Here is a 25825-nt window from a genome sequence, read left to right on the forward strand (position 1 = left end):
CTCCAATGCCGATTTTGACTGTGTTCACAGATTGGTGTGTTTGCATAAAAATGAGGAACCAGTTGATACTTTAGTCTTACTACACAGTTAATATGTTCAAACATCCAATTCAGACTGTTGGCAAGAGGGATAAGAAGAAATAAAGCCAGTCGTGAATGAAATACCCAAAATGCTAAGAAAACAGAGGACGCTATATGCACTCATTAAGACATCTTAAGGTCAGTCTTATCATGAAGCTGCATTTGAATTTATATCAGTTCTACTGTGGGTTTTGTTTTTTGTTTTTTTTAACAAGTGGATGAAAAGAGACCGGTAAAATTCATACTAATATGTTATCCACTCTCTTGAAGTTCTGCCTGGACTTCAAAAAGCAGTCTAACCACAAAACACACCATGGACTCAGTCCTCATCCAGGGCAAAGCGCCAGGCAAACACAAACTAGAACTTTTCAATTTCCTATCTTTCCACCACTTGTGCAGGACATTCTCACTCCAGTTACATGGAAAGGAGCACCCAGCTTCTCAGAGACCTCCCAGTTCACATGATTCAGTGTCTGGAATACAAAACAGGATTCAAATCCTAGTTAAGAAGTTTGGTAGTTGATGTAACAAAGCCACCCAATGACTCATATCCAAATTCCCTGAGAACTGCAATCCAAATCTCCCTGCTGAGCTGGGTAGCTCTGGTACATCATGAACATGGCAGACAGCCATCGATCCCTTTTGTCACAAGTAGGCAAAAAAGCATCCATAAACTGCTGAATGCCATATTGCTCATCTCTTCCTTAAATCTCTCAAGAGTGCAAAAGTTCACTGGAATGATTCAAAAGTAGAAGTTGAAAAGGGTCATACAAAAAAAGCCCACCCAGTATCACACCTCTGATTCCTTTAGAGAATCACAATGCATAATGGGATTTCTGCTGTCTTCCAAACCTAACAGCAGAGATTGGATTTATGCAAATTATAAGGTCAAAATAATTAGAGATAGGCCATAGGTATAAATCAAACAATCAAAGCTGACTTGTCTAAAATTCTGCATGCTAAACAATCAAGGTGCTTAGAGTCAAAGCATTCACTGGTGGTTGTCTCTGTGCAGTGAAATTTAAGAAAGGATTTGCTAAATTACATGGCAGCTGAAAGCTGTGTATTTTACAGCTCTCACATGAGAAGATGAAGTCCTGCTCTTATCTGTATTTCTGCAGCACAATTAAAGTCTTTTTTTCAGACACCTCATTAAATAGAAATGCTATTTTGTGGATGGCTGTAGTGAAAATTCATTTGCAGTGGAACATAGTTGATATTAAGGAGTGAAAGTTCAGATCTAATTTTCAATGGTTGTGCATCCGTAAGCCAATAACTTGCTTACAGTTGGGTGTCCAGTTTTTTCAAATTGATTGATCAATGTCTTATGAATAACTAGAGACAGTGTAAGAAGAGGCAAATTTTAACTATACCATTTGTATTACCTGAAATTATGTGCATAATGGTCAACATGCAGTAATTAATATCACTTTTCATTAGTTTAAGAGTAGACATTCAATGTAAAATTAGATTTTAAGTAGCAGAAAACAAATCCATGCATGTTTTATGACAAAATTAATCACATTGACTTTTGCTAGCTAATACAAATACACAAATGGATAAACGCATCTTTTAGCAGTCTGAAGTTTTTCTCCCTGCACTTACAAGGTGAAGAGAGGAGGGAAAATAGAGCCCAAGTTTAGTTTATGATTTTTTTTCTCCCACATTATGTTTCTAACATCAGTGACAGATAATGGCCTGCATTTCCTAGCTGAGAAAGAGTGCCTCTTTCAAAACAGTGAGAAGTGGCACTCATGGGGTTTGCTCTCTTACTACTCACAGTATGACAGAATAATTTTACTCATACCTGATCCATTTTGTTTCTTCAATTCTATTTCCCCCCCCCCATTCATCTCTGCTCTCTCCTTCTACTTAAGTCATTTACTTGGCTTCACAGTTCATTAGAACATTTCCTTCTTCAAAACCCCTTTACAATAACACATGACACATGTTAATTAATACTTGTAAGAAATGATTTTAAGGCACTTGTTGTCTTAGAGTTTTCAGGTGACCTCCAGTTTCCACTCTCATTTACACACTATGCACACAGTGCAAGTTAGGGAAATCACAGGATTCTTTGAACACCCTGCATGGGTGAGGGAGTGGCTGTGCTGGAGCAATGTGAAGGTGATTTGTGGTGTTCATATACTCAAAAATATTCTCTATCTTGATTTTCCTGTCATATAAGAATTTGCTTAGAATTGGACAAACAGTGCATAATGAATTATTTACTTGATTTACACAATCTGATTTGTGAACAACGCATGATTTTCTTATTAATTAGTTTAAATCATTTGATACATAACCTCATGGATGTGCCCGTGTGCATAAGTGAACTTTTGTAAATATCAGCTTTCTGTTTGCAATAAACAACCCTGAGCAAATCTGAGGATTACTGGAGCATTATTTCATAATTAGAGCTCTTATATTAAGTGCTTATATTAAGCGCAGTTCCACTTAAAATGAAAATATTTTAAAAATATACAAATTAACACCATTGAGAAATTCTTAATTGATATGTGGTATAAAAAAATTGGATATTGAATTTAGATATATAAATATTGTATAACTTAATCATAGCCTGAAATATATATACATACATTATTGAAGAAGTAGAGGCACTGTGTTTAGAAGATCCATTTTTCATTTTTCCAGCTCAAGGAAGGCAGTCGAAAAGAAATTTCATAAGAGACTTGAGAGATGCCATCCTAAAATATTAAAGGTACTTAATTTACTGCAGCAACATCCTTAGCATCACTATAACAAAAGCTCTGTCTGTTCTTCCATTCTTTACACAAACTTCAAAAAATTTTTATGTATAACACTCATAAAAACCATAATCCACCTTAAAGTTCAGCTTGAAAACAAAATCAAAGAGAGGGAAAAGTTGCTTAGGTAAATTTTTTTGGACTGTTTACACACCAAAAGACAGAAAATATTCACAGGTGTACAGAGAGCTTGCATCTCCTGTCTGGAAAGAGAGGCCACTTTTGTCTTCTAGCTTCTTTCAATCAACATTTGCTCACTGATCTCTAACTCCTAAGCTTTAAAACTTGCACTCAGAAGGCATGAATCAGATTCCTCTGAAGCACGTATGCTTTGAAAATTAATATTAATAAGCAGAGATACAAGTCCTGAAGACAGGACCAAATCCTCTGCAACACCTTACCTGAACAAAGTTCACCCTGCTTGGGGAAGCAGAGTGGGCCAGGGGACCCTCACAGGTCCCTTCCAAAGCACCTTTTCCTAAGAAGCTACAAGTTCATTCTGAGGGAAGAACTCGGGTTCACAAAGGGCTAAAATTTGGATTCCAAACTTGAGCTGTTATTTTTTTATTTTGAAGGTTGTTTCTTTAAATGGAGACTGTATCTGTGTAATGAGGGAGTTAACTGCCATACGTCTTCTCCGAAAGTGCAATTTTGGTGGCATCATTTCTGGTGCTCACATAATAAAGTGTTGCTTGGTTATTCTTCTTATTTTACTCACCCAGGCTTTTGACTACCAGTTTACACAAGAACTAAAAGCTTTGAGTAGTTTGACTGAAAGAATTAATAACTGTTATTTCCAGAATGGAGACATTTTGAGTAAAAACTTATAAAATGCATTGCTTTTCTGAGGCACCTAAAATCCTAGATTCTAAATGTCTTTGCTGACATTTATTTTTCTCTTCAAATACTTCAGTAGGAAGGGTCAGAACTGAGGTTAGGAGAGACTCAAAACATTCCACTGAAAGACTCCATGACATTTCCAACCTCCTATTCTTCTGCTCCAGCCACTAGAATCATCCCCACACTCAGTTCAGCACTTGCACAGCTACGATAAACCTTTGGAACTCTTCTAGTCCATCAAGTTAATGACATGCACTTTAGACAATCCTTTTAACTAAGCCATCCCTACTATCAAGGAGAAGTTAGCCTGCAGATTCAAGAATTCAGCAGCTTTATGAGGTCCCTAAATGTATATTTACATGATAAATGGTAATAGACTCATCATACACCTATCCTGTGCGTGGGGAAACCAGCACTCTTAAGGCTCCATGCAATGCCATGGTGCTCAGCAGCACTAGTGGCAGATGAGACATCTCTGCCATTAAGCCAACCATGATGCTAGGTCTGGGCCAATAAATCAAATCACTCCTAATGTTGTTCTACATTAGCATTGCATCCGAGCCAGCTCTGCTTCCCAGGCAGATTAGACTAGATCATTCCTAATGTCACTCTGTATTACCCCTGGTAGCCCACAGCTTTGCTGGAGAACTGTCAAGGTATAGATAAAATCCAAGCAAACATACTAATAGATAAGATAAGGTGAAACAGTGGCAAAGGAATCCCTGCAGTGCTTTTGTACCAAGAGGAAGTTCTCTGGTAAAGGAATTATGCTTTCCATGATTGTTTATTTAATTTGGCAGTTTCTTGCTGAGATGAGAAACTGAGTTCCTCTAACTGCACAGCACACATACAGCTGCAAGTAAAGGCTGGGTCCTTTGCCAGGCTGCTGCCTGGAGAACTGTCCTGTGCTTGTAGAATTCTTCTAGAGACGATTAACCGAGTCTAGAGATAATATGACAGGCAGGAGTACGTCTTCACTTCAGTTTCAATAAGGTCTTCTACTGGAAGAGCTCACAGTGTTTTCTTGCCATATGGCAATTCATTTGAAAATAGCCACACAGTTCTGGAATTATCAACTTACAGGATTTCAGCTCACAGTTCCCTATTTTCTTCCTTCCTTGACCTACTACAGAGCATTTGCCTTCCTTGTAATGCCCTCAAACATTTTATACAATGTGAATTTCAGACACTTAAGCTTCAGTTGCACAGGAGTTCACGTTTTTATACATCCATTGCTTCATTCTTATTTGAAAGCCATCTCAACAGCAAGTGCTCTGACACTCTCTTTAAGACTTCTAAGGTACTCAAATCAGGACAGTACCTTTATGAAATGGTGGTGTGAACGCTCCAGAGACAATATACTTCTGTCAGCACACCTGTGTGGTTGTTAGTATCAGTCCTAAGTTACACAAGACCTTCTGGACACTAAGACATGTCCATGAAGCATCTTACAGTCAAAGAGAGTAGTAAAGGGCAAAAAAAAAAAAAAAAAAAAAAAGGCCATTCTTCATCTGCATAAATCATAATCTGAAGCAAAATGCAAATACTGCGCCCTAAAATCATCAAGGCAAAGACTGAAGCCAAATCTGCATCCTGCATTTCCAGCCTTCTTTTCCAATCTTCCCAGGTCAAAAAAGGTAATTACGGAAATAAAAACAAAAAATAAGGATTCTCCTCTTGATATTGGGCAACAGAACAAGTCAAAGCAGCCATGTAAGGCAAAAGAAACCACGAAAACATGCAAAAGGGCTCTATTTACTTCTCAGAATCACAGACAATCTAATAAATGCATCCCTGCACACTAGCTTACAATTCCATCTGACTAGCTACACCCAACCTAATGATTCAAAGACTAATTAGTTCATTTACTTTACAGCTCATTTGCTGCAGTAATAATGAAACATTATCTAAATACATTCCTGCAGGGGCCAGGAAGAATACACTGCTAACAGAACTTCAAAAGAAAGGAAAAATGAAATTTCTATTATACCTTCTCATAAGCAGCAGATCAGCTTACATTCATTCCTACAAAGGAAGGCTCGGTATTCTAGCCCTGATCCAGCAAAACATCGAGCACGTCCTACAGACTAAGTGCAAGAGGGCTCAGCAGTTGCAGCACTTAAAGTATTCCCATTTTTACAGTTAAGCACAATCTGAATGATTTCATAACGGAGCACTGTATCGCTGTCTGTGAACGACGCAGTGTGAATGGTATCCATTAACATGCCTATTCAGGGAAGAAAGGAAAAAGAAGCTAATTGCATCGCAATTTATGCTGCTTCTTTCCTGTTGCTTCATTGGCATAACTCCCTATCATTTCTAGTTACCTGGAAAAGGGGGAAAACTTGAAACTTTAAGTTGTCTGCTTTAACCGTCAGCTCCCGTCATAGCTCAATTCTGTAAGTGCTACACTATCGCAAGCAGACTCAATCTAAAATTCAGAAGATGCTGGATTATGCTCATGTTAGTATTGCTTTTTAAACTAGGTAATCAGCTTTAATAGTCCTTTCTCTGTGACCACTTTACGTACCACTACATGATTTACCATACTAAAGCAGAGGCTTGGCACTTAAAAACGGGTTCTGCTTCTGTATCTATCATTCCCCGATGACCACTTTCATTTCTCTTTGGATGAGGTACACTCGTTACATTTCCCAGATCTTCACTTCTCTGCTTCTAAATTGCCATTGTGGAACAGGCACGGAGTGCTGCCCGTATTTTTCCCCACATTGGGTTAGCCAAATGGCTCAACTAACACTCATGTTGGCGCAGCTGAAGAAGTGCTTTGAAGGGGGAATGAGGAGCTGGAGGGCACAAGCCAGCAGCTCCTTAAATCAGAGGCACTGCTATGGAAGAAAGTACATGAAATCTTAGCGCTAACCTTTAGAAAACAGGCAGACTGCAAACAAGAATAATTGTTATGGGCCAAACCCTGCTGGTTTTACTCATGCTGGAAGTCCTATTGCCATTAAATGTAACTGTATGTGTGAATTAAGAAAGAGCTGTTTGGATTTTTATTTATGTAGTCTCCCATGCAATAACACTGAATCGAAATACACTTGTTTACTTTTAAAGGCACTTCAAATTTTACTGTTACAAGAGTGTCACTGCTTTGCACTGCTTCTCTGCAAAATAAATAGACTTTCATAAATACTGCCCTTCATTTCAATTCCTTATTATTAAATCTTTGCATTCCAGCTACAAGGCAAATAGGTAGGTTAGTGCTCATTACATGCGATGTTCCTATATCTTTCTGAGTTTCATTTAAAAGCAGGTGTGTTGCTGTCTTGCAAATGTGTTGGTTTCTGATCTTCTAAACAGTCTTTTAGTGTACATGCCCTGCTATTTTCCCTTTCACCCTAAATAAAGTTTTCCCTGATTTCTTGCTACTGCAGAGAAATACATTATCCATTTCGCCCTGAAAGAAATGTGAAAAAGGAAAATGCTGATGGCACAAGAAGCAATTTGAATCCCATGATAGAAAACATAGCCCTAGCAAACAATGCACTGTAATAGGTAATAGTATAGGAACATTGTTTTGGGGGGTTATCAGAAGAGAAATGCAAGGTACACATTTTTAAACAAATAAATGTTTCCTTTTGCCCTTTTTTCAGCAGCAGAAGGAAGGTGGTAGATGCAAACAAATAGATTTGAAAAATACATACCCTGCCTATCACTCAGCAACTACAGAATTGGTTTTGGTTTTAATAATGAGAATTGGTTCCACTTCTGTACAAGCAACTTATGAAGGACAGACAACAGATAGAGGTCAGGTGCTATTACAGCAAGTCATGCCCCTCAGGCTGTTCTGGCACCCTTTGCTGTTATTTTCATTGTCATTATCCTGTGTGTAGAACAGCAAAGGAAGCAGTATATCTTTAAAAACAAAAATGTGTTGCGCTGTTTGTTTCAGGCTTTGCTACAAGTAAATCAGATTTAGTAGGTGTGATTCACCAGGTACATATCCTTCCTTAAGTGTAATAGCTCTATACAAGACTGCAGAGTTACAGGGATGGCAAAGCACGCATTAAGTGTTATCCAAGCACATAGTCTGTCCTGTGCGACTACCAGAGCTCATTACACTGCTCCTGATGTACCAGGTTGAATTTAAAAGTTTGTGAAGTGCTGCCTTAGTGACTGGCAAAGTACTTCTGACACAAAGCTGAAAGTTGCTGCTATTTAGCAGTTCTTTGGTGACCTTTCAGAAGAGAAAGGATGGACTTGGTCCAAGTTACAGCGCAGACATCTGTATCACCACCATAAGCACTTCTATTCTGCAGAAGAATGAATATAATCATTCTGAAGGGCAGGGGTTCCTAGGCAGACCCCATGTTTCAGATGCACTTCCCACATCTCATCTGTATTTCCTCCATCCCTTTCTTGGCATTACACACTCCAACCATATGCACCATAACAAATGATGATGAGATGCACAGATGATGATACAGATGATTGGGCAATCCTATTTTTCTCATTTAACTTCTTATGAGACTCATCACAGAGAGAAACAGCTATTATCTTAGGAGTACTGCCACCAAAAAGAACACAAAAAGTGCACACAAACACATAAACAGACTCATCTGAAAGAGATTCACAATTGGGCTTACTCATGCTTTTTGAAAGGGCTTGCATTACTGAAGCAACTTCATTAAGAGCTGATTTTTAAGTCATACATACATTTCTGTGCTGCAGACAGGACTCTGAGCAAAGGAGTATAAGAAATTCACACTTCTGTTGCAGAGAGTAGATGCTTTCTTAGGCTGTGAGATGACCTTTGGGGGCCAGCACACAGTCACTGCTCCTCTACCCACATAACCCCACAGACAAAAGCAAACTCCCATAACTGCACCTTGCCAGCTGCTCCATGCCTGAAACGTTTGTTTTCTATTTGGGCTGAAGTCAGAGGAAAGTTCGCTCTTTTTTTTGGAACAGCATGAGTTTCTGCAGAAATGCTCCCAGAATTAACCAGAGTGCTCACTGCTGTTTGCTTGCTACCTGCCCCATGCAGGGGCTGTAAAGCAGCCTGTTCTGTACAATAGAAGCCATTATTTATATTAATATTTTCAATGCATATTTAACTGTAGAAAACCAGATTACACTGACAGCTCATGTTTAATCACCACTGTTGCAACATGTTATGCCTTACTTTATAATGTGTATACACATCATCTCCTTTGCCTCTAATGATCACCTATCAGTTGCCAAATCTGAAGGAAATAGGCAATTTTAAACAAATATAGATACATAACAGACAAAAATCAATTCTTTCACAGCTGAGTTAATTTCTTTTGAGTATGAGTGCCAGGGATTGGTAGCAGTGACTTGAAGGAGAAGAGCTCAGTTCTACTACCTAAATACACAAATATAGAGTATCCAGTGTGTATAGACTGGAAATCATAGAAAGGCAGTGGAGAGAAGCATGAACGCCCTGCATGAAAAATCACTGGCTAGCAGTAATAAAATGGAAAATATCTTGCCTTAGAAACAGAATCCAGTTACATCTCATTCAATATCTTGGTACAAACACCTGTAAAACTACATGGTTATTACAAGTGAGCCTAATGTCTTACTAGGACAAGGTAACTAGCTTTAAGTCAGGATTAGTTTTTGGATCAGACTCAGAAATGCTTCTGATACAACTAAAATGAGTTAAGGGAATACAATCTCAATGAAGATATTCTAAAACTACAGAAACTTCTGCAAAACTCTTGGTTTACTGCCAAAAGAAAATAGTGTATTGAGTAAAGCTCCTGAAAGAATCTAAACTGAGCTCAGTGCTGTTTTTATGAATTACCTGAATGATAAAATAAGACACACAGCAATTACATTTGCAGATAGTATCAAGGTAAGAAGATGCATGAGGACTGGAGAGGACAGCATTAAAATTCAAAATTTATGTAGACAATTTGTGAAAACAAATAAGGTACAATTCAGTGAAGACAAGTGCAACATACTGCATTTATGCACAGATCGTCAGCTGCACAAATGCAAGATGGGTAACAGCTAATTACAGAACAATTAGGAGGAAGATGTGGCAGCTGAAGGATTACAGACAGAACACAGTACTTTTTTCCGATGAAGTTGCCCTGGTGCTGGAGGGTGCGATGAAGATGTTACATACTGGATACACAAAGTAGCTCTGCAGCCTGAGACTGGAGTGCTGTATGGAATTCAATACATCAAACATCGAGAAAGATACGAGGCACTAAATAGCTGAGAACAGAGTGATCAAAGGTTTGGAAAACACTCTGTGAGGAAACATTGGGAGAACTGTGTTTAACTTAGTCAAATGCTAAGGATTCACAACAACTTCACATAACAGAAGTTCCCCCAGAAGTTGCTGCTCCTGCCCACTCTGGCAAAGATGCTTAGCTTGCAGCCAGGAGCATCTAAGGACAAGTTAGGCAAGCGTTTGTCAGGAATACCTTGGAATTATTAATCCCATCTTCTGCAGGCTGAGGGATCTCTTAGAGTCTCCCCCCCCAACACAGCTGAAGCAATGACAGGAGTGGGTGACAGGCTCTAGATATCCTGATCATTGTATCATCTGCCTGCCCATTTAAAAAGTACTCTAAATGTCAATGATACAATACTGGAGCCAACTTAGACCTCAGCTTGTCCAGATAAAGTATTAGCTAAACAGATGGCACTGATAATGAGGCTAGATAATGAGAGTGCTTAGCACAATGAAAGGTAATTAACTTGCCAAAGCGCTCATGACAGGCTACATGATGCAACACACAGGGACCTACAGCTAGAAAGGAGCTGGAGTTTGCATTCTTTGCAGGATGCTAGAAAGCTGAGCAGTGCTGTTTGTTCATCTGTACAGAGTGTAGCATCAAGCAGAACGCTCAGGGCTCTCTCAGTCATGATCAGCAGCAACCCTTCTGAAAAACGGTCCTGAAAAATGGAAACTGAAACAGCTCCTGGAGTGGCCTGCAGCAGCTCGTGGGTGAACACCTGCCCTTGGAGTGCCCAGAGCCTGCAGAAAGAACAGAGCCAGTAAGAGTAGCAGCTGCTGGGGAATGGTCAGATCTGAAAATCACAGCAAGGAATCTTCCCCACAACAAAGTGTTGAGAATGAAAAAATTGGGTTGGTTCAGCCATCCTCAGAGCGTTTGCTTTTATCATTCTTTTTGAGTCTGCAACCTTTTAGGTGCATGTAAGTAAGCCAAAACATCCCTTCTACTGTGTTTTATTGCAGATAAAAAGGAAAGACTCACCTCACAACCATCTATTATGTTGCCCTGTATTAATTTCATTAGCACCATCTTAAACATCCTCATGTTTACTACTCTGGGAATTGTTTTGTATTTCTTCATCAATTTAGTCGCTCTCTTTAGGACTTCTTCCATTATTTCATAAGCCTTTTGAGATGGAATGACTGAGATTGAACACTTCAATACAGGCAACAGTGTACCATAAATTTCTGTAATGATACTCATTTTGTCTTAATACAATCTACCATCTCTATTTCTTTCTGGACTGCACAGCACTTCAGCCTTCTCTATGCTGTTCCCTGCAATGATCAAGTATTTTTCTCAGAGTTGTTACAGCTAATTTAGAATCTATCAGGTAGTATGATTAGTTCCAATTGTCCCTTCAGAATCAGTTACTGTCAGCTGTCTACCCTGAAGCTCACCTGTCATTTATTACGGAATGCTCTATCACCGCTCAATCCTTCTGCATTCTTTGCACCTCCTCATGGCTTACATGCCCTGTGTAACTTCACCTTACCAACAAAAAGAAACCCTATTTATTCCCTTTCCAGATAATTTCCAGAAATATGGATCCTTACATTACTAAATGATTAATCTTTTCCTCAAGTCCTTATTTCTTACCTTCTTAATCTTCCTAATTCACAAGAGAGCTTTCTTCTATTTCCATGATTTTTTTCTGTATAGTGCCTTTATCCTCATAAACTGCATTTACTGTTGTAGGCAATGCAACAATTTACTATTGGATTTACAAGATTTCCTCTGTTCAAGTAAAGAAAAAAAATCAAATGGGATGCAAAGATAGCATTTTCCTTTACAGCAACTATTTTGATCCGTTCTTTGATAACAATCTTGTCTAAATGTCTTATAAAATTCCATACCAGCATGATCACTACATTCCTTTTAGTTAGTATACACAAAGCTGAGATTCATTCATACAGACCATTTGTACTCCCTACATCTTCCCCTCTTCCCTTTCTCTATTTGCTTTATCTTTATGTTTGCCTTTCACTTAGATTTTCAACTGTTTGAGGCTGGCTTTTACTCTTCTTTATATTTGGACAGCATATAGCATAGTAGGACTGGAGCCAACACATACAAGAAATACCTTAAAGAAAACAATAGTAACTTATTGCATGGAAAATGTTTCAAATACAGTGATTTACTTCTTATCAAGCACAAACAGACATTTCTATCTCTCCTGCTCAGGTACTTCTCTGCTCAGCCCTGCTACTAATAAAAAGAATTCTCTTCTTTCCTAGTGATTTTCTACCACTAACACCACACCGATCCAAAAGAATATTATTCTTAGATTAACTCCACTGGATATATAAGAAATGAATCTAGAGACCTCTGCCTATGCAGTTACCATCCTTAGACTAAGATGGTATCAATTCAGATGATGATTTTCCTTATCTCCACTTTGGAGCAAGTTTTCTCCATTTCCCAATATGTAATTCAGCACAGAAAGTCAGAAAATTCCATCACCTAGGTACATGACTCCACCGTTCATAAAATGATTGTTCGCAGAAGTAAATGATTACAGAGTAAAATGGTATTTACAGATAGTAGCTAGCAAGCAACCCCCAGCTGATCACTTACTGACATGTAACACTCACAGGTATCACACCTGGCCACAAAGCTACCTCAGACCAGTCTGTCCTATATAAGGCATGACTAGGGTGAATAGTTCGCATAGTCACTATGTAGAGGTACAATTTTAGGAGGTAAATAACCAACTGTGTCAGAATACTACGATCTGCTGTGTAACCTCAGCGTAGCAATAGAAAGAGTAAAAAAGAACGCAGCAGAGTAGGCAACCATGTGTGCTTAGATGTTGGTATGGAAATGAGTAGCAACCAAGGAAATCATTTCCACTTTCACAGCTTGCTTCGTGTAAGACAGCAGTACGAAGGCAGAGAGCAGCAAGCTAAGAGGGCCATCTCATAGGAGCAAGGGATGGAGGTGAGCTTGCTGACAGAAGGGAGATTCAAGGAAAGTTTCCAAAGAAGCTGTTTCTTAGGTTCAGCAAGTAGCAAGACTAAAGGAAAAGAGTACAGCAGGTTACATGTATCATCACTCATTGCCAAGATGATATGTGAAGTGAGCACTATGCCTTAAAGAAACTGCATTGTCGTTGTTTTCAGAGACAGTCTGAGATTAAGGACAACTTGCCTACCATCCCGAAAAGAGAGTGAAAACTCTATGATACCTCCTCAAGAGAAATTGTAGACAGAGGAACAAAAGACTGCAGATTGTATGCAGCAGCCTGGTAACTACCATAAGAAAGTGGTGCCATTTTTCCAGCGCCTGCCTTTTCAAATAACTGCAGTCTCCTTGCCAACTCAAATTTGCACATCAACTACACTGCTTACTTCTTCATCAAGCTCAGGAACACTTCAGCAGAATGCAGCCTGAACATCACCTCTATCTTAGCAGAGAGTCTCATGTTTACGAGAACCCTGCAAATCCAGCCCAGGAAAAACTACACATCTGCAGACCAAGCCAGCAGCTATTCAAGCTCTCCTCTTCCTAAACACTTCCTGGAAGAACTAAAAATGTCCAGAAATATTATTTCAGTATTATGGCTACACTGGAATAGTAAATGTGAGTCAAAAAAAAAAAAATCAATTAGCATGAAGTTCTTTGTTTCCTAGCATAGATATACTTTTAGATACTCGTCTATGGTGCTGTGAACAAAATATCCTCGTTCAGAAGAAGAAATCAGCTTCTTCCATGGGTGACTGAAGGCTTGGGGTGTACAAGCAGACAAGGAACTCCACTCAGCATTGACAGTTATGAAATCTATTGTTCAGTTTTTGGACTGAATCAGTGTTCAGATGAATCACTCTACATTTCATCTTCTGGTTTCTGCAGACCTTTTAAAGATCTATGCACCAGGCTACTGTCATTTAAAAAATTGAAAAAGATGAAATAATGTCTAATGAAATGAGACAATCTCAGCATACTGAGTTGTTCCAGTAAGTGTGACATTCAGCAGAATTTTAAGCTCTAGACAACTCCTACCACCAGACTTGTTACAAAACGAGAGAATGAGCAGTTCCACATAAAGGGAGACATCAGGACCACAGCTGATCATTTTTGACAAAAAAACCCTAAAAGCTTTGAAAACAATGGTTTCTTGCAAAAACAAGCCAGTATTCAATGAAAAAAAAACTTACCCAAAGAAGCAAAAAGCAAAGAAAAACATACACCATTGCATCAGTGACATACAGCTGATTGACACACTCCTGCTGATCACACAATAAAGAGCAGTATCTGTTTCTGGAAAGGACCATCGGAAAAATTTAGTCACTGCTTACAAGAACATAAGTTTTCACACAAGTACTTCATGTATTTTTCAGAACATCTTGTATTCAATGTGATGAAACGCCATATTGTACTTCCATGATACCGGGCAATTGGTAATAACAGCTTTAAAGGATAACATTTACAAAGTCTCCAGTAGGTAAAAAAGCTTACAATTCACAGAATCATAGAATCACCAAGTTTGGAAAAGACCTAAAAGGTCACCCCGTCCAACCGTTCACCTATTCCCAATAGCTATCACTAAACCATGTCCCTCAACACGACATCCAGCCTTTCCTTGAACACCCCCAGGGTCGGTGACTCCACCACCTCCCTGGGCAGTCCGTTCCAGTGCCTGACCACCCTTTCTGAAATGTAATACTTCCTAATGTCATAATATATGTAAAACCAAAACCCAATAAAAATAATCTCAATTAAGTCTTCATTTTTAGATGAAGGATAAATGTATGCTGTTCTGCTCTCACATGAATTGTTTGTTTCACAAAAGAATAAGTTAAAAGAGATCTGGAAGCGTTGATGAGTTGCCAGAGTCAAAACTGATATGGCATTTCCTTTCTAAGGCTCTGTTTTTAGAAACAGCAGCTTTGAACTTCACCTTCTCATGGTTATTCCCAACATAGAGATAAATGATTCTTGAGGGAAAATTTCAAGAAAAGCCATGAGCATATTTTTTAGTTAGCAAGCGTAGAAAGTATATCAGGCACTTAACAATGAACCTCTGTGAATTTATCAGACCAGCAACAGAAGTTCCTGCAGCAGCCCTTCCTCCTTCATCTGTGCTTACACCCCAGGCAGAAAGGCAGCCACAGATGCAGTTTACAATCTCTCCTCAGAATGACAGCAGATTTTGAGGCCTATGATATAACCCTGAAATTATGTATACACGGTCATTCTCAATAAATTTGAGTTAAAGCTTATGTTGCTGTCTGCACTTGATACGCAGCATGCACAAACCTATCCATGTTGGACAGAAGAACATCGAGTATCTTGCAATAAAGCTCTGAGATACGCATGGCTGACCCTATTCTTCATATTTATTGATTGAAGTTGCAATTATATTTACCTTTCACACGTAGCTTTCACCAGTAGGTCTCCAAATAACCCACAAAGGAAGTCAGCAATGCCATTGGTATTTTACTTCAAATTTCACAACTGCAAAGGAAGGTAAAGCTCTATCAAGGAGCACCCAAAACACAATAGACTGAAGAGAAGGATCATTTAGATTAGCACACAGCCAGTGCAAAGAGAAGGACAGAACACTACCAATGCAGCTCATAGAAAAGAAATGAAAAAAAATAGAAGTGTAAGAGAACTGGAGATAGAGGGATCAGTAAAAGCTTAACAGGTAGAATGAGAGGAGTGCATTAGATCTGAACAGATGCAAAGGGTACAATCAGGACCAGTGGAACATGTAGCAACAGGGGTGTGAGAAAGAAAATATAAAAAGGAACTCTTTGATATAGACCACGAGGGGTCCTAAAAAGGCCACAGAAGAAGCAGCTGCAGCAGTCCAGATAAAACCAAAGAAGTGTCAGCGCAGGAGGGTTGAAGCTGCACTCTGATGGCTTCTGACCTGTGTGACTTAAGGTTGTTGTTTCTTCAAAACTTCAAGTCTGACACCGATGCTGCTACACACACTCAGGCTTTGCTAAGTGTGAAACAAAGCAGTCAATTTGCTTTTCATGTCTCTCTTCTGCTCTAGCTAGGTTTTCTCTGGGGCGCTTCTCTCTGTTGCTCTGATTTATTCTCTCTCCCATCATGATTTTCCCACGTGCTACTCTTTAGTACCAAGTTCAATGTTCCTTCTCAGAATTTGTGAGAGTCCCCCCCCCCCCCCCCCCCCCCCCAGATAGCATAAGGTTTCTTTCATTTAAACTGGTTTAAGCCTTGATTTTGTAATAAGGGATTTTTGTTCTCTTCTGCATCCCTATGACCAATACTTCTGCCCTTTACCTCAATCAACACAATAATGGCATTTGTGCTGCCGTGTGCAAACGACCTAGTCTTTGTCAGAATGTTTTGAGAAAAACAAGAGAAAGACAAGAAGTTCATCCACCTTCAACACAAAAATATTGAGAAATTTTCTCTTGCTCTCTATCATTCATCATGCCTGTGCATTTCATGTGCTGATCTGCCAGTTTAGAAATGAACACAGTATGAGAGCAATGCCCTTGTGCAGGGAGCAGTTTCATATTTGGGCATTTCTACACCACTGAAAAGCAATATGCAGTAAGATCCTGTAATTGCAACTGCAGTGCTGAAATGCAATAGTTTACCTGTATAAACTTGCATGCCTGCCTGTATGTGTATATTTAACCAGTAGAAAAACACATGAATTTTAAACTTAAGCACTGTTTGCTGTTGGTGCTAAGCACTGTTAATGTGCATGGCACACTGAACATGCCATAGGGGTGCTTTGCTGCCTGCCAGCTCTGGCTGACTACTCCACATTAGGACCTACTCACCTGATGAAGTGGTTTTTTTTTCCCCTAAGCCAGAAGTAGTAAGATGTTATATTTGTTTTCAGTGTATTTAATATTTCAAATGCATCACATTTAAAGAAGCTCAGCCTCTCTAGAATTTAGGCATACAATAACAGAAGTACTAATGGCCTGGGCATAGCATAGCACGTCCTTGAGAAAACACTATTTCTTCTGATGTTTGTTAAGCACCAGTGGTATTTCTCTGCTGTTAGTCTCCAAGACCTTCTCAGTATCTCTTAACCCTTTTCCATCCTTGACATGCAAGAGCACTGGGCAATTCAAAAATTCCTTTAAGCGCACAGAGTGTTTTTTCTAGTGATTATCAACACCTTCTGCTTTGTTTTTTTTATTTATTTTGGTCACAGATTAATTAAAGCTATCATAAGTTGACACAGACTGCCCTTTATTTAAAAAACAGCCTTTCTTCTGAAAAATTACAGAAGGAAAATCTTTACACCTTTTCATAACTGATTCATGGATGGGAAGACCCTGACAACTTTTTAAAATACAGCCACCAGACCCAGGGAATAATTGAGAAAAACACAATTATTTTTTGCACATAATTCCTTCAGTACGAGTTCCTAAGAACTGTGGCTCTCCAGCAAGATCCTATTTCAAAAGGCTAGATTTGGCTTTGTAAGCAACTTTCACCTCTTCCAAAAGCCAGGCAAGATTCTGTCCCTAGCAGCACAGTCCTTACACGACTTCGGGCAAGTTACTTACAACCACAATTTTCAGCCAGTCAAGTATTCACTTTAGTTTTCCTATTTAACTTGAGACATCTTGTACCTGTTTTTCACATTACTGCTGAATTCCTGCTAAGCTCTCATAAGAGCTTGAGGCCTTGGGTAGCTGCCTCTGAACATCTTTCTGCATCATCTTTGGCATGGCCTTCCTCACATCTGTCTCCAAGCAGTGAGATGAGGAGTCAATATTTAACACTGGAGCAGCACAAAGATCTTCAGCTGGAGCTTTCTCATTAAAGGGAAAATACACCTGTTGTAGGAAAATTGCTCCTGCTACAATAAATAAAACACAGGGGAAAATATCTTACAATATTACCCAGGAGCCAAATGCAGGTGAAGTCTAGGATAGAGTAGCTTAGTCATAGCTCACATCTGTGACTGTTTCATGTTACTGCAGGCATTTTGAGGAGATGCCTGTGAACATAAAGCTTCTCTTCTTGAGAATAATCTACATGCAGGAGGTCCACACTTCAACCAGAGGAAGTAATCTCTTCTCACACAGCTCATGGCATCAAGCTCTTTTCTACATCAGAAAGCAACCAGTAGTCCTGTGAAAACTAAAAGTAAAGCCAAATGCCAAATCAGAGGACTTGATATCGAAATTACTGACTGGTCAGAGAGGAACATGAACTAGCAAGTTCCTACACACAGGCATTTTGATTCACAAAGAACCACAGCATCAGAATCAGATTTTAAGTTGACTGCTGACACTATCCACTGTGGTTCAGGATCCTTGGGCTCCGCTTTTCACATGAAATGCTCTGGATTAAATAAAAGATTAAGACTTCAACAAATGTTTTCACAATATCTGTACTTTAAAAAACAACACAGAACAATTTGGACTCAAGTAACTATCTCAAATCTTTGACTTACACTGTGAGAAGATATCAATACTTTCGGCAAGCACACAGGACAAAATTGGAAACCTTTCCAAAATTTGTGTATAGAACATAACAAATGCATTGCCAAAAAAGCATCACTTGCAGTTTCTTATATCAGCTCCTCAACAACAGGCATCCTAACAACACGTGTCTAGAGGTAATGAGCAGGAACAGTACAACTTCTAAACTACTACTTTGTCTTTCCAGCTGTCCATTTCTTTTCTATGGATTGCTTTGCTCTTGTGCATATTTCACAACCAGTTCAAAATCAGATCAGATATTAAACTTTATTTCTATAACGATGCTGTTTAAGATCAAGTTACATAAGACAGACAGATCTGCTGGTTAGCAGCTGAAACACACTCTGTTGGGCACTATTGCCTTTTCTTTCAAGAGATGGCAGGAGGTAGCTCTTAGTGCATTTGTTGTTTTACTGCAAACATGAGATGACAAAAATACCCCCTTAACAAATCTGTTCAGTGTTTGAAATAAATCACATTGTCACGTAACTCTTTTTTTTTCAAATATTTTTTCCAGTTAATCTCCATCTTTATTTCTTTCTTTTAGTACTAAGAATCCGTAGTTGCAGTTAATTACAGATAAAACCTCTTAACAGAAAAAAATCTTAGGAATTATGATTATGCTCCTTACCCAGGAAATCCAAAATAAGGGTTGAAGACAAAACAATTGCAGAATTTCTTTTATATAAGTTACAGAAAAGCAAAAGGAAGATATTCATTCAGTTTTACTATTAATGCGTACCTGTAAGCCTGAAAGCACTCACATTATGTCTGTCAAAATACTGAAAACTCTTGTCTTCAACTCATCAAATACTGTGCGATGGGTTTAAATCCATTAGAGGAAGTTTTCATTTCAGATCCATAACATTACATTCAAGTCATCCAGGGACACTTGAAAACTTAGGTCTCTAGTACCTTTAAAGCTGATGATTTTAATGACATTTTAGATAATGCACACCAGCTGCTTGGAATTACCTGCCTGCACTGGAATCACATCAAACTAGTCTTCATTTCTATGTCAAGTCACTGTGTTCCTAGATGGGAATCACTGAATTACTTATGTACCTTCAGTGCTGTGCTGCTGTTCATCATTTAAAATAATGATGAAATAAAAGGTATTTCCCCCTCTTTTTTTTTTTTTTTTTTGTCAAACTGAACTTCAGTTGGTTCCTGGCTATTTTCTCAGTTCCACTGAGTGGAAAGTGCTTCAAAAGCAGGTATGTTTTCCTGAGTTTGATCTTAGCAGTGAGTCCATGATTCTTCCTAAGCAAATGACTTTATTTTGCCAGCACTAGCACTACAGGCAAACAAAAGCAGAGGCTGCTTGATTTCTCTGTAATATCCTGCTACTCCCAAATGCAAGCAGGTTTCCTGAGAACAAAAGGAATATTTCAGCTCCCCAGCCTACAAAGAGAGAACCTGATGGAACCTGTGGTTTTGCTTCCCCAGCCCACTGGAACAATGGATGGTCACAAAACAGAAATGACAGACGGGAGGGATCTGTGTCATGCTGCATGCCATTAGGTGACAAGCTCAGCAGCGCCAGCCAGCCAGGGTGAATGCAGAGCACACACTGCTTGGCATGCCACTGTCAGAGGACTTGTCCCAAAAACGTTACTGCTCATTATGGAGCAGTTAGAACAGGTGTATCAGAGAGTAGGCAACCTACTTATAAATTTGCTGGGTGATCAGTAAGGCTTGTTGCTCTTGAGGAGGCAAGATAGCTTTCCAGCCCTTATGACTCAGCAGACACACACCTACACAGGCAAGTGGACAAGGCAGTATGTGACTCAAGTCAAGCTTCGTTCACTTCTCATGAAACTCACTTGTCAGAACAGTCTTCCCACCTGCACAAAGGTCTACAATGAGACTAATTTATCATAACCTTTACAATTGGTTTGTCCCCATGCAAAGAAACTGATTTTCTCCACATGGTTTATGTAAATATGGCATTCTCCCATTCATTACTAATAGGAACTCCCTGTTCAGAACATGTTCTTCTCAAAGGCTTCTGAAGAAGGCCCCTTCATTAAACCAAGCTACCTGTATCTACCATCTAAATTGGGCAAACATATCTGGTAAATCTCTATCCTTTTACAGAAAATAGACTAATCCCTATGAGAAGGGGCATAAGATCTTCAAACTGAATAGGCAAAACTGGCCAGAATCAGCAAAGAGTACCAGCATAGTGGAAACAGATCATAAGAAATCCTTACTCTGTAGTCTGGAAGAGGAAACCTCCTTGTTCTCTTAATAAAAAGTAGTGCAAGCTACACTATTATGACTTTATCAAAGATTAATCATGCAATTTTTAATTACATACAGATTCAATGATTAGAATAAAGATTTTCAAGTGCTACCTTGACTCACTTCCACAAATTCATCTGTAAGCATCACACGGACTTCTCAGGGTGCAGTCTGCAACCACCATCACTGAAATACTAAGGCTGAGCACTGCCAAGAAACCCAGCTTGAGATCATACAGTTTTTGATGCCATTTAGCGATGCCCAGTCTTCCTTTTTTAGAAAAGATGGTGATTATTATGAAAAGATAGCTTTGTCATCCTGGAGTTCGCAGACCTCCTCCCTGCCTTTCCATCTGGCCTTTGGGTTGCCTTGTGCAGAACCAGGGAAGTGCTGTCTCATTGCTGAGTCCCTACAGTCACGAATGCAGAAAATTGCTGTTTATCTTATCAGCACCCCACACACGTACTGATACTGAATTATTCTGATACTGAAGATGCTCAACAAACAAAATGACTTTAAGCATCTTATGACTGTACCTTCATATTTTAGCTCCATACAACAGACATTATGAAACAGCTTGTGATGTAAATACCCACAACAAATTCTACTCACATACTCATAGTTAATATAGTGATATATAGAAGTTAATTATAGACAACAGGAAAAGAAAAAAAGAAAAAAAGAATCTTTTACCTGTGCTTGGAAAAGACAATGTAAACTACTGGGAAGTTAAATCTTTTTAGGCATTATATAAAGCACGAGGTGATTTAATCTGAATGACAGTGGATTGTATGGACACCTAGGGAACCCATAGGGTCCAAATTCACTCTCAGATTTAAGTTCTAAGGAAGATCCCAAATTGGAAAGGTGGTTTCAGAGTATAAGTGGAAGCATGTCCTTTTCACAGATGCTCCAGCCTTCCAAGACTTGTAATACTTAAGAGCAAGGACACCACATTCACTCACATTAAGCTACAGCCTTCACGTTCATCCTAAACATCACTGCCCTGCTCCTAACCCTAATCTGGATCTACGTTTTCACAAATGATACAGAAGCTGCTCTATCCTTGCTGAATGTTGTGCAGGAGTTTATTTCAGCCTTACGACTGCAGAAACCACAACAGCATGCACACTTTATAGCGCCTTTTAAAGCTGTAGCTTCTACAGAATGTTACTCAATTCAGTAAGCATCACACAAAACAAGCCTAAGGGAGATCATCAAGCATTCCCATGAAGGTCACCCTTTGACACCTTCCTGAATTGTAACGAAGCCAGCTTTCCCCTGCTGCTCTCACTGAACCAGGCAAGGATTAACCCTCCTCCAGCAGCCCACAGGTGGGAGCTATCAGCTGCTGCTGAACCAGCAGCATGCTTGACCACAGCACACCGTGAACAAGTGTTATTTTTGCAAGCTAGTCGCTTGTTTAGAGATTTTTTTAATTTTTTTTTTTTCCCCTCGGAAAGGATTTTACTCACCTCCTTCTGCTTATTTAGGTGTACAAAGTTATAGTTACACAGACACGGGGTCACAGTTCAAAGGCAGCACGCTGTACTTTCAGAGACTTTCACGACCTTTTTGCTCAGACATCTCCGTGCCATCACGGGTTCTCAGCTCCAGCACAGCGCATTTGCGTTCGGTGCTCCGTCCGCCCGCAGCATCCCGCCCGCTTTCCCTCACAGCGCTGCCCTCTGCCGGCTCTCCCGCCCTCGCTCTGTGCGGTTCCGCGGGACCGCTTTGCTACAGGGAGGAAGCAAGCAAGCAATAGTCGCGCTCCCCTTCTGCAGCTACGAAACAAATTGCTTCCCGCAGTTCGTGCGCCGGGATGGACAGGGAAATGCTTCACGCTTATTTGCACGGAGGATGGTTCCTGACCACCGCTTGTCTGCAACAAGCAGCGTTCACATCACAAGCATTACCTTGTGAGGGACTTAGGAGCTGGCATTGCACCTAACCAGGGATCTGGCTGGGGCTCAGAACAGGAAGATTACAGCCTTTTCTTACTAGGAATTTTTTTTTTTTTTTAATTAAAGAGCTTGTAGCAGAACGGTAAATAAGATTTAGACCTGTTAGAAGACTAAGTGTTTCTCTCTGTTCTAAGCTTCTACTTAAGGCAATTAGCAGTTCTCCAGGCCTGAGCAGGAGGGATACGCATGAATTTACTCAATCCCTGACAGAGCTGTGACAGAGCAGAGCAGTGTGCTGCCAGACAGACCTGGCAGGGTTTGCTCTGTTCTACCTCAGCACCAGTGCTGCCTTATCCATCAGTGGTCCATCAGAACTGTCACATACCATAATGTATTAGAGGAGATCACAGACATGCACTAAAACATTTTTCCACTGTTTATAATTTTTTTTTCCTCTTACAAGTTTTCCCAGTTACAATAATTGAAGTGTATTTAGAAACCAGTGTATAAAGATACAAATTGATAAAGACACTGCAAAGCAGCAGATTTAATCTGTATCTGCATTACATTTGTCACTTCTCAGAAGCATGAAGCTTATTATGCATGGGGCATATGGTCTGATATGTATAGCAATGTATATTTCCCTCCCAGAAATACACACAAGTCTGAGCATAGTCTCAGTTCTCCCAATTCAAGACCCTGATTATATCTTTCTGCTCTCTCCAAACCAAAGCTGCAATCCTATATTTTCCCTTTCTTTACCACTGTAAGGTGATAGAAAGTGCAGTAATGATAGCAGAGTAGCAAAGTCCTAAGCTACAGCAAACAAGAACTTGCTCAAAGGTAACAGCCACGGGCTCAGAAAGGAAAGAATCTGCTTACCTATGGAAGGCCTCACACACACAGGATCTCCAGCAAGATCCCCTTACCTCCACTGCCTCCCCTTTAGTGAGGTCTTGGAAGGGGTGGATCCTGGCTCCTGCTCTTATGGTCACTCAGGTACATTGCATACACCTGAACTCCCTTGGGTTGGCCCTGCCGTCCCACCAGGTGTTCAATCACTCCTTCAGGCTGTGATTTAGCATTTTTGCTATAACTGCATATGTTCACAGCATCAGCCTCTGCTCCCTAATCCTGAACAGAAGTGCAAAACTACCAGTGCTTTTAAGGGAGCAGCTCACAGAATCTGTTTGGTACCATGCCTGGACCAGAGCGGAGGTGACAGTGATGTCACGGCACACTGACATCACCTGGATGACTCTTTATGGTACCTTTTAGGGAATTCAGTTTTAGCTGAGCCAAGTGTTAATGTGTGCTCTTGTTATATGATGATACAACGTACAACATGGATCAGCTACCCAGCCATGGGTCACAGAGCAGAGCACATCTGAAGGGGTTCTGGATCATGCTGTGAAAACAGCCTTTTTTGTCTCTCAATCATGAGAACACAAAGCAATAGCTCATGCTGGAAGTCATAATTACAAAATAGCCTAATTATGTTTTCAATCTACTAGCTTGCAATGTTATGAATCACTTTATCAATAGACATCACATCTTTTTATGTAGTCCTTACACAAAAATTATAGTTGATTAATTATAGTTGAAAACCAATGCATGTCAGCCTGCTCACCCCATGAAAGGTGAATTACGTTGTTAGCCTTTTAGCTTGAATAAATAAATAGATATCCTAAATTCTACCACAGAAAGAACATATGTGCTCTGGTGACATTGTCCTCAATCCAGACTCTTAAAAACCCCTAGGCAAGAAAGTTTCTGCAACCAAATGAGTGATTTTTCTTGATAATACTTCACCCTCTTAGCTTTTGCAATAAGCCATAATTTAACTTCTTTATAATATTCAACAGTCCAACAAGTACCACTAGTTTCTGCAAGAATGGAAGCTCCACCTGACTCACTGCTATTCACTTTTACTTGGAAGTTCTGCTAGTCACTTTGTTATTGTCTCTCAATGAGCTGCATGAGGAGAATTGTTTTTTAGTTAAATTATATTGAAATGTACAGTACTTATGATTTCTTCATGACTCTGTTCTACAAGCTTCTCAAATTAAAGGAACACGTAAGCCGCTTCATTGTGAAGGCATAATTTCATTGCTCTTCAAAATATTTGTGTCTGCTTTTCACAAGTCAAGAAAAAAAATGGGTACCTGCAAAGTATCCAGCAGATTTTCTTCCCAAGAATGTGTAAGTGAATGCTTTTCATTTGTAGGTGTACAGTTGTGCACCATACTGTCAGGAGATTCTGGTTAAATTCTCATTATTTACAGCATTGTAGAAAAAGGAGCTTTAAAATTTCAAGTGGGTGTTACATTGCTTTAGAACCTGTGTACCCATTCATTCTGCTTGGATTATTATTCAGGCATGAAGAGCTGACAAGCTTTTTTAAAAAGTAGGCTGTGGCAGCCATCACTGTTCGACTTCTTTGTTTTCATCTCCCCCATGGTGCAAGTGACATAAGAAAAAACAGACCAAACGTTGGTTTCTCAGTTCATCAACAGATCATTCCACAAAGCCAGGCTGGATCCTTCATGGTTTGTCTGCCTTAAGACTCACCATAAACACTTTTTTTTTTTTGCATTTGCTCCTAGGCAAAGCTCTGTGTTATGCCAGGAAGTAACTTGTGCTGTAGGAGTGTTTGCACTGGGCTGGTAACACAGACATGCACGTTTAGAAATTTCTACTATTAAAGTTTAAAAATTCAATTGCTAATAAAATTTACTACCTTCATGTCATATTTCACAATTTAGTTCAGGGTTTTATTTTCTCCCTTCTTGTGTAAAATGTATTTATATTCTCTGGGAAATGAGAAAGAAGACTTCAGATGTTGCTTTCTGATTACTGTTACTTGTTTTACATAACCTTTGTTGAAAAGGGTAGGAAGATAGCAGCCTGCCTTCCCAAAAGCCTACCAGCCACATAATCGTGTTCCAGCCTATGTGATCCACAGCCTAAGACTCACTCTATTTCATAAGTACAGACTTGCAAAGAACAATGTTAGAATAAATACAGTGCATTGCTTTGTAAATAATACTCTTCTTTTCTTAAATGTAGTATAAAAACAGATTTCCTCAGCTTACTTCCAGAACTTGAAGATGTAGCACACATATGGCAAAAATTTAAGTACTGTCTCTGTGGTGCTTTAATTTTATGCCACAGTTTGTTTCTCTAGAACAGCTTGATAAGTTGATGTATTGTGTTATAGAACACTGAGAATGTGTAACGCATCAATCTCTGCAGCAAAAAAAATTGTAGCCAAGCAATGTTGAAGTTTAAATGTTTCAATATATCACA

General features: G+C 39.4%; 1 long non-coding RNA gene across 1 annotated transcript; it reads right to left on the minus strand.

Annotated features, from left to right (window-relative positions):
- Positions 1-265: 265 nt before the first annotated feature.
- LOC128076759 (uncharacterized) lies at positions 266-23516 on the minus strand. The gene is made up of 3 exons (XR_008204644.1): positions 23399-23516; positions 2681-2788; positions 266-553 (listed from the first exon to the last, which is right to left on the minus strand). It is a non-coding gene; the product is annotated as an uncharacterized LOC128076759 (long non-coding RNA).
- Between the last annotated feature and the right edge of the window lie 2309 nt (positions 23517-25825).

Source organism: Tympanuchus pallidicinctus, unplaced genomic scaffold (genome assembly GCF_026119805.1).
Source record: "Tympanuchus pallidicinctus isolate F22 unplaced genomic scaffold, pur_lepc_1.0 scaffold15, whole genome shotgun sequence".
Taxonomy (NCBI): domain Eukaryota; kingdom Metazoa; phylum Chordata; class Aves; order Galliformes; family Phasianidae; genus Tympanuchus; species Tympanuchus pallidicinctus.